The sequence below is a fragment of the Monosiga brevicollis genome, genomic scaffold (assembly GCF_000002865.3).
Source record: "Monosiga brevicollis MX1 MONBRscaffold_22 genomic scaffold, whole genome shotgun sequence".
NCBI lineage: Eukaryota > Choanoflagellata > Craspedida > Salpingoecidae > Monosiga > Monosiga brevicollis.
Window position 1 is genome coordinate 4,866 of NW_001865059.1, and position 9,472 is coordinate 14,337.

The following is a 9,472-nucleotide window of genomic DNA, read 5'->3' on the forward strand; positions in this document are numbered from 1 at the left end:
GAGCTCTTGGGCAAACTGATTTACCTCATGACTCACACTCGCCCTGACATTGCCACCGCTGTCAGCATGCTGGGCTCCTTTGCCAGCTGCTACACCGTAGAGCATTGGAACGCTGCCAAGCACCTGCTCCGCTATGTCAAGGGCACGAAGGACCTTGGTCTGACTTATCGGTCTGGCCAGCACCTTCGCCTCACGACCTACACTGATGCGAGCTTTGCTCAAGAAACTGGTCGTAAGTCTCGTGAAGGCTGCATTGTCTACCTCGCTGGTGGACCCGTGCAGTGGCGCTCCAAGCTACAGACGGTCACTGCCACGTCTACTGCTGAAGCCGAGTTTATGGCTGCTTACTCTGCGGCCAGCGAGACTATGTTTGTTGATCATTTGGTTCGTGAACTCTCACACGCCGTCTTCAAGCCCGTGTTGTTCAGTGACAACCAGGCGGCGCACATGATTACAAACGGAGCCAACTCTCCGGGCTCCAAGCACATTGCTGTCAAGTATCGCTTTGTGCAAGAGAGGTATGAACGCAACCAGCTCGATGTCCGGTTCTGCGGGACCAAGGGCATGGTTGCTGACCTTCTCACCAAGCTGCTCAATGGACCGAGCCATCGTCGTTTGTCTGACATGCTCTTCCGTTCTCAGCTTGAAGGGGAGTATTAGAGGCGCAATCTGAGACGGTATACTTTACCACGTTGTGTGTCCTCTGGTACTTGATGTTGTCCCACCTTGTTGTGTAACATCTGGTTGTACCATCTTGTTGTGGCATCTGTTGGTCCCAACAGATTGCTGATATCGCTTCCACCTGTCTTCAGTGTGATAGTCCATTCTCTGTCTCCACTGTGTGTGTGTGTTTCCACCTGCTATAAATGGGAGCGATCTCCCTGGATCGGTACCATTTTCCTTCTTGACCTCGGTCGTTCCACTTCCCTCCTTCTGTCTTGTTCTGTCTTGTTCCTTTGCCTTACTTCAATCCATGTTCTCGTATGCACTTCGATTGGTTGGATACCTCTGTGACAATCGCCTTGTCCACACACATTACACTGTACTGGACATACACCTTTAATACCGCCAAAGTGGCGCTGGATGTGGTCAGCGTTCATCTGATGGACCAGCGCCGCAAAGCGACCCTTCCACCGAGGAACAAAGGCCTCATCCAGCCCCGGCTGGTACACACCACGGGCCTCGGCGCAGCGGGCAAGCTGACCAAGCAGATCCACAAAGGAGGAGGCGAACCCACCGGTTGTCGTCATCGCCGCAGGGACGATCAGAGTTTTTCCATGGTTGAAACCTTTGTAGTAGTCGCGCTTCTCCTTTTCGGCTCGGGTATAGGGCAGCGCCCACCTTGATGCAGGCTTGCGAGGTGGTGTCAGCGTCAAATCCGTGCTTTCACGCACTTGAGTATTCTCACTGCTGTCACACGCACTCAGTGTAGGTCGCTATGGGTCTTCCCATCGGAACCCGCATTGCTGCTATGACCTCACACATACGCTTTAATACTTAGACTCATTGGGCCTGATTCGTCTCATGGGGTCACATGAGTAAACACCGCGTGGATAAATCAATTCGGTGTTTGAATTTCAGAGCTGAAAGCCAAGCTGTGCAACCTCGACATCAAAAGCACTACGGTATGCTAAACAACACTGGAAAACAAAACGTCCAAGACGGCGGTCAACAACACAAGTATAAACCTCACAGCACGAACACGAAGAACACCACGGCGCGCTCGTATACAACAAGACACAGAGTCAGGTTGAGAAAACATCTGATGACAAACCAAATAGGAATCATCCGAAAACGGCTCAAACATACAGTAAAAATATCACACGAAAATTACAAGAAAATGAGCCATGGAAAGGTGTTCGCGTCAAAGCCGTGCTTCGCTTCCTCAAACCTACGCGCTTCCTCGCAACCCGAAACTGGCTTCCAGACGCCCCGGAGTTTGACAAAAGGTAGAATCTGGCACTCCCACCTTCTGTGGAAAGGAAGACTTGCAAACGGCCAATCTTGTCACAAAAGGCCATGTGACGCTTGATGGGGTGGCAGGCCAGCAGGTACTTACAGGGTGGCACATGCGCACTCTGGCACACAGAATCGGAAGCGAACCGTCTTTCGATGGCGATGACTGTTGTTAAAATGTAACTACGATGTAAAAAAGTTGGGCGCGTGCATTTAAGCTAGAAATGGGCTGTCAACCGAACTACGACAAGCTGCCTTCAGAGAAGACCTTGCCCTTTGGGTCATGACTCCTGCTTGAAGGACTTCAAAGTAAGGTTTTAAATAAAAGACAGGCCGATCAAAAATCAAGAACAACGAGGGGTTAGCATGTTGACTATTTCGTTCGCATATCCACTAGACTGGCGCGTGGAGCACTCTGGAAGGACCGCTTCTTGGGAAAGAAGAACATGCATGGCATAAAATAATATTATATTATGCTCTCTTTGAGCTGTAATGTGTGTGAACCTGGGGTGTGTGTGAACCTCAGTCGGTCGGGGGGCGGCAAGCCATCTCCGCCCAGTTTGACATACGTAATCTGTTCTTGTGGTTGCTTTCCGAGTGAATACCGACCCAACCCAAAGGTGATACTCTTCCGAGTGAGACCAGCTTCTTTTCACACAGCCCGGCAGTTTGAGTATACGCTCATCGATTAAAAACTCAAATTCTTACATGGCAGTGATATGGCAACACCCAATTGCACAAATAATAATATTGCTTCATAGAAAACTTTCTGAATCTATGTTCACCGGGCTATGGTCAGGACAACATCCTTCATCACTGGACGATGCTCCAAGCCTGGGCTTCACCAAGCTTTCGCTGCAGCTGGTGAATTTGTTTCTCAAACTCTAGTTGTTGATGTTTCATGTCAGCGTCGCGTGCCATGGCATCCTGGGCAACGAGATCGTTGATGCGCTCAACATTGTCGGCCAATGCTTGCTGCTGGAGTAATTCCATTTGCTGGCGAGGCACGAAATCTTGATCAATATTGTCCTGGAGCTCACGATAGCGTCTCTGCCACTCCCTGCAAGCTTCATCTCGTATGGCATTTTGGCTTCGTAAACTCTGAATTTCATTTTGCGCGGCCATGTTTTGACGTGCCAGGTCGTCCGCCTTTGCACGAAGACTATCCGAGGCTTCGATGTGCTGTCGGTGCGCTGTATTGACTGCATCAGCAATTTCACGCTCAAGCCAGGATGGGCGGTGTTGACCCGCTTGCATTTGTGCCATCTGTGCCCGAAGACCCTGCAGTTCTGCTTCGGTCTGACCGAGCCGGCGTTGGATGAAAGCATTCTGTTCCAATGCTCGGCGCAGGCGCTTATCGCTTTCCTGCTTAAGCTGCAATGCCTTGATAGCTCGTTGCTTGCTCTGAGTAGCTGCAGCAACTTCCTTCTGGCTGTTCTCCTTCAAGGACTCGCAATTGTTGACCAAAGATGCCTTTGAGGCGAGTTCGTTTTGCCAGAGACGTCGCATCTGCTCCAGTTCATCACTCGACTTGCGTGCTTGTGCTTCGGCTTGTCCAAGCGCTTCTTGTAACTTGACGTTGTCCATTTGCTTATTTCCAAGCTCCATTTCCAAGGCGCTGCGCTGGCGCTCAAGCTTGTTTGTAGTTTCTTCAAAAAGCATAGCACGTTTCGATGCTTCAGTGGCTCGCTGTTGTTGTTCTGTAAGGCGTTGGGCACTTGCAACCTGAGCAGCCTCAGCAGCAGCACGAGCGCTGTCTGCTTCGCTGAGTAATGTGCGGACATGCCCTGTTTCTCGGCGAGCGGCTTCCACATCCTGAGCGAGCTGCTCCAACCTCGTGGTTTGTTGCGTCACCCTTGCCCGTGCCTCTTCAAGGTCTCTTGTTACCACTTGCAGCTTTGATTGCAGCGTTTCTTGGTCCTGGAGTGCTCGATCCATTTCAGTCGAGAGGGCGGCTGTGCGCGCCTTCTCATCTTCATGAGCCTGGCGAGCTTGATCCCGCTGCGATTGTGCAACAGTAACGGCTGATTTGAGCTCTTCCACGCGCGCTGTCAGCTGTCGTTGCCGCTCCAGGGCTACGCTGCACTCTGTCCGTTGACGCTGTTCTTCAGATTGTACCTTTTTCAAATCGGCCATGAGGGACTTGACTTGTTGATCTCGGTCCGACAATGAGGTTTGAGCTCGTTCCAACTCTTGGCGAGCTTCAGTCACCTGCTGTTGCCATACAGTGGCGGCTCGCTCATTGTTCTGAGCAACGCTGGCGTTTCGAGCACGCTGCTCTTCTTGCACGCGCTCCTGGGCGGCTTGCAGCTCTTGTTGCTGCGTGACGGCTACTCGCAATTGGGTTTCGAGCTCCAAAATGCGATCTTGTGCTTGACGAAGAGTTTTTTGTCGAGCGGCATTCGCCTCAAGAAGAATGCCGTGCTTGGCTTCCAATGCATGTAGCTGACTCTCGTGGTCTTGAACTTGAGCTTCCAGTTGCCGCTTTGTGCGCTTAAGTTCTTGAAGCTCACGCGTATCCGTGCCATTCAAAGGCTCCGCCTGTTGCGCAGTCGATGGGTTTGTGCCCGTTGATTGGCTCTGTTGGGAGATGGCAAGCCGTTGGCGAAGATGCTCCATCTCTCGCTTGATCACGTCAAGCTCTGCCTGGCAGCCACGCAGTTGAGCTTGAGTCGTATCGTGCTGCTGCCGTGCGTGGTCACGTTCAACGCGAAGGACCTGCTGAGCCGCTGTGGCATCAGCCAATGCTTGCCGCAGGCGCTCGCGCTCAGCAGCGGCAGAGGCTTGCTGGTGCTGCACCTGTTGGCGCAAGTCTTGAAGCTCTGAGCGGGCATCATTGAACCGAGCGTCTTGATCTTCGTTAACTTTGAGAAGACGAAGCTGTTCCCGCTTCTGACGCTCAACCTCTGTTTTCAAAGCGTTGCTAGAGGCTTCCTGCTGCTGTAGTTCTTGAGCCGTTCGGTCCCGTTCCCCTTGGAGCAACAGACACCGTTCACGCCAAGCAGCAAGCTGTGCCTAGATGGTCAAAGATTTAAGTGAGAGAGGGAGATCAAGAGATAGGGCGGCGGATCCTCAAACTTTTTATCAACGGCCAAAGGTAGCCACGGAGAAAGGGCAAATCAAAGCATAGGACCAACCTCAGCATCCAGGATTTCAGTTTGAAGACGCTCAAGTTCATCGGCGCGCGCTTCGCTTTCAGGAACTGGCGGTGCATCTGATTTCCAAGCTTCTCCACGCGCTCGCTGTTGCTGTTTTACCAGATCCTCGAGTTGTGCAACGGCTGCATCGCGATGCTGCACGGCTTGTGTCAAAGCGTGAATTCTCTCCGTCATGTCTGTCACGTCGTGCTGAAGCTGGATATTGCGCTCACTCATCTCAACACCTTCAAGGCGCGACTTGAGCAGGGCTTCACCCTGTGTCTCAAAATGAGCGCGTAGGTCGTTCATTTGGCGTTCCAAGTCTTGAAAAGCGGTGCTTGCCAGTGCCACATCGGTCAGTGATCCTTCCTGGGTTCCGGTGCTTGCAATGGGCATTGCACGAGCCTGGGCCGCACGCTCCTGAAGTGCTGCTTCGAGCACCGCCACTCGTTCTTCCGCTTGCTGCCGTAAGCCTTGCTCTAAAGTCAACTGGCGCTTTATTGATGCCACATCAGGTTCCACGGCAGTCCAGTCCCCATTTCCAGGCAACGTGCGCCCACCATGATCACCTTGAGTCATCCAGTCCGTGGTCTCAGCCAATTCATTCGAGGAGTGGCCATCTGTCTCGGTGGCGTTTGGATGCGGCTGACCCGATGACTGGCGCTGCCAAGACCTAGCATTGATCTGTACGCGTTCCAATTGTGTCTTTAGGTCTGCTTGGCTAGCCTCGGCATTTGCCAGCTGATCACGAAGCTCAGCTTCGACCCCGCGCCAGGCTGCTGCTTCATCAGCAAAACGCGCACTAATGGCGTTCTCGCGATCTTTTGATGCTGCCAGCTCAGCCTCCAAGACCTGTAGCTGCTGTCGGGCCTGGGCAAGTTCAGAACGAAGTACATCGGCATCTGCACCAGTACTGTGAGCGGCCTCAGTCCGAAGCGCCTCCATGTCGTGACTCCATTGGACTCGATCGGCTTCATGCGCTTGCTGCATCGCCTCGGCCTGAGCCTTTTGTGACAATAGGTCGGCTTCTAGATTTGTAATGGTGGCTTTCAGTTCGCTCAACGAGGAGGGCATGACCACCGGCATTTGTGGGGTAACAGGCCCAACGACGTCGGCATGTGGTTCTTGGGCATGAATAGAGTCTTGCAAAACTGATGTTGGTCGGGAAGCTTCTTGGGAGACTCTCTGGGCCGGTGGAGAAGGCCCGTGGCTGTTGGAAATGTCGTGTTGTGGGGGTGGTCTTGGAGCCGGTGTGTGCTCTGCAATATCAGAACTCCCGTTGGACTCCAAGCTCTCGTCCAGCTCTGGGAGGCCATCCATGTCAAAGGTATCATCAAGGCCGGCCACCACCCGCGGGGGTTCTGGCGTTTGCGTGGCATGCGATGGGGATGAAGCCTGGCTCCTCAGAGGAGTGTTGCCTTGGTCAGAGGCTTTGCCAGAGTGATTCTCAGGCAAAGCACTAGGTGGGTTCGGCGCTTCCGCGATTGAGCGCTGTGGCAATACCATGGCGGCCTCCTGATCGAGGGCTTCCTCGTCGGCATGCAAGAGTTCCCGGCCTGTGCTCTGTGGCAGTGCTGGCTTTCGGGTGGTGGTATCTTCGGCAGTCACCAAGCTCCCACTTAGGCTGGAGTTGGTCAGTGCGATGCTCGATTCATCCATATCTTCAAAGTCCATGGCACCTGTCATGTATCACCAAGAAAAAATAAAACGTGTGTGAATATTAGACGCACATACTGAGGACCGAAGGATGGTCTTGAGAAAATTGACAAGCCAAATCAGACGACCAAGACAACCAGGGTGACATATCCAGTTGGTACAGAAAAAAACCCGGCAAAGCACGTGCAAAAAAGCCTCTGATTACAAACCTGACACAGCCGGCAGCGCTGGATGGGCGACAGCACTTTGAAGGTGTGCAGCAGCCACGACTGAATCAGAGGGATAGTTCTTGGTGTGCATGATCGTGGGAGCGGTGGCAGCAGCACCTAGTCCGAGATCGTCCTCATCCCAATCAAAATCTTGCGAAAGGGCAAACGAGGAGCGAGCGTCCTGGGGGTGCAGGTCACGGCTAGCACCCGCGCTGGCGGAGACATGAACTGGAGATGCGTTGGAGAGATTCGACTCATCCAGATTGTCACCCAGGTCGAAAGCAGCGTTGGGTGGGCGAAGGCGTTGGAGAACTGCTGGGTTAGTTGTTTCAGGTGCCGTTGCAGAGTGGGTGGATGACTCAAATGCAAAACTAGGGTCTGAGTCAGGCTCCTGGCGTTGATTTTGCAGAGAGGGAGAAAGTAAAGCTTGTGCAGCCAAGCCAGGCGCGGGGTCTGCACCTGGAAACACCGTAATTGTGGCGCTTGCGTTGTCGGCCAGACTCGTCGTCATAACGTCACTCTCCAAGCTGAGATCAGCCTCTTTTTCGCTCAAGATCTCGGGCGATTGGCGCATACGAGTACGAGCGGCCGCGGGCAGAGCGGATGCACTCGAGACAGGTGGGGAGTCACGTGCAGAGTGACGGCGGAGAGCTTCTCGAACTGCCTGCCGACCAGGAGATGCAGATTGACTGTCATCACTCATGTGGGAGCTCAAGGAGAAGCTGGACGAGTGGGAGCTGTTTGCAGCATTGCGCTCATGGGGTAGTGGGCTTGGTGGGGTGGGCGTGCGCATGTCAACAGCTTGCTGAAGTGGTGGTTCTTGAGCGGGCACATCCACGGTGGGCAAGCGCTCAGCCAAAATTCGCCGTTTGATTTGTGAGGAAGCCAGGTCGAGTGCCGATTGGTCTTGATGGTCGCGTGTCGCCGGCTGCAGAGAAAACGCAAGAGGAAAACAGGCAATTTGAGAACGTTGCATGGGACAAAGCAGTCTGGGAAGGAGAGAGAGAGAGAGAGAGAGAGAGAGAGAGAGAGAGAGAGAGAGAGAGAGAGAGAGAGAGAGAGAGAGAGAGAGAGAGAGAGAGAGAGAGAGAGAGAGAGAGAGAGAGAGAGAGAGAGAGAGAGAGAGAGAGAGGGAACATGCTTGCTTACATTTAGGCCCGCCTCATCGATGAGAAAGTCAATAATGTCAGGACCGGAATCGACAGAGCTGGCTGCAAGTAGCAATGCAGTTTGACCATCCTGGTTCACGGCATTTATGTCAAGGGTATGCGGGAAAAGCACGCGGAGGGTGGCCAGGCTTCCACCTGCAGCAGCCAGGTGAAATGGCAAATTTCCATTCTATGTCGCAAAGATTTTTGAATGAGAAGCCATGAATCAGCCACGAAAAATACAAGAATTCAAAGGAAAAAGGCGGCAGGGCGAGACAAACTGAGGAGGAGAGGGAGCAAGAGGAGAGCAGACCTGGTCTGGCATGTCGGTACGAGCATTGAATTGCAAAAGAGCCTGCACCGCTTCGTCGTTTCCACGGGCGGCAGCATAATGTAGTGCCGTTTGTCCAGCAAGGGTGCAAGCGTCACGATCGACCCCGGCTTGAAGGAGCGTCACAGCAATGTCGTTGAACCCTTCGAGCACCGCCTGCAAGAAGGCAAGGGCGCTGTCAGTTTGTTTGAAAATAAAAAAAAAAATCGACGAGGAAAAAAAAAAAAATTCATAAAAGGCCCCAAAACAAACAAGCAAGCAACAATCTGCAAGCAGGTCTCTGCAGCCAGTCCTTGGGCGCAGATGCATAGACAAAACCAACCGTATGTAGAGGGGTTTCTCCGACGTTATCTGAAGAGCAGGTGGCCCCACATTCAATCAAGCGCAGCACACAGTTGAGGAAGCCATGTTTAACTGCGTGGTGCATTGCCGTTCTAGCAAAGACAACGGCACGAATGGTTGGAATGAGCATGTGTTAGTTTTGCTGGGCCCTCACATGACTTCATCTCGCTCTTCACACCGAGGCCATGGGCGGGGGGCACAAAAGACGTCAACGAACCGGCCATCTGGGTCCGCTCCATTCACATCGGCTTTGCGGCTGATGAGCTCATTGAGCTTTTTGACATCGCCGTTGCTCACAGCCGCAATCAGTTTGTCAGAAGCATTGCGCCCGCGCAACGAGCCCTGAAGCGTAGAGTCGCACAGTTTGCATTGGAATCATGAGCCTGGGCGTGGTCCTGATAGTGTGCAGACCCCGGCCATGCCCGTCGTACGATCGCAATGGTCGCCCTCACCTTCAAGAGCCGCTTCATCGTGCCAAGCAGCGATTCCGGCGGCAAACCAAACGCAGGTTATCTTTGTGTGAGGTATATGCAGCTCAAACCCGCCACCTCCAAGTCAAGTCTGGTGCGCAATGTGCGCGCCTCTGAGCTGGCGAGAAAGTGCGCCGAAAGCGCGCACAGAGAGAGAGAGAGAGAGAGAGAGAGAGAGAGAGAGAGAGAGAGAGAGAGAGAGAGAGAGAGAGAGAGAGAGAGA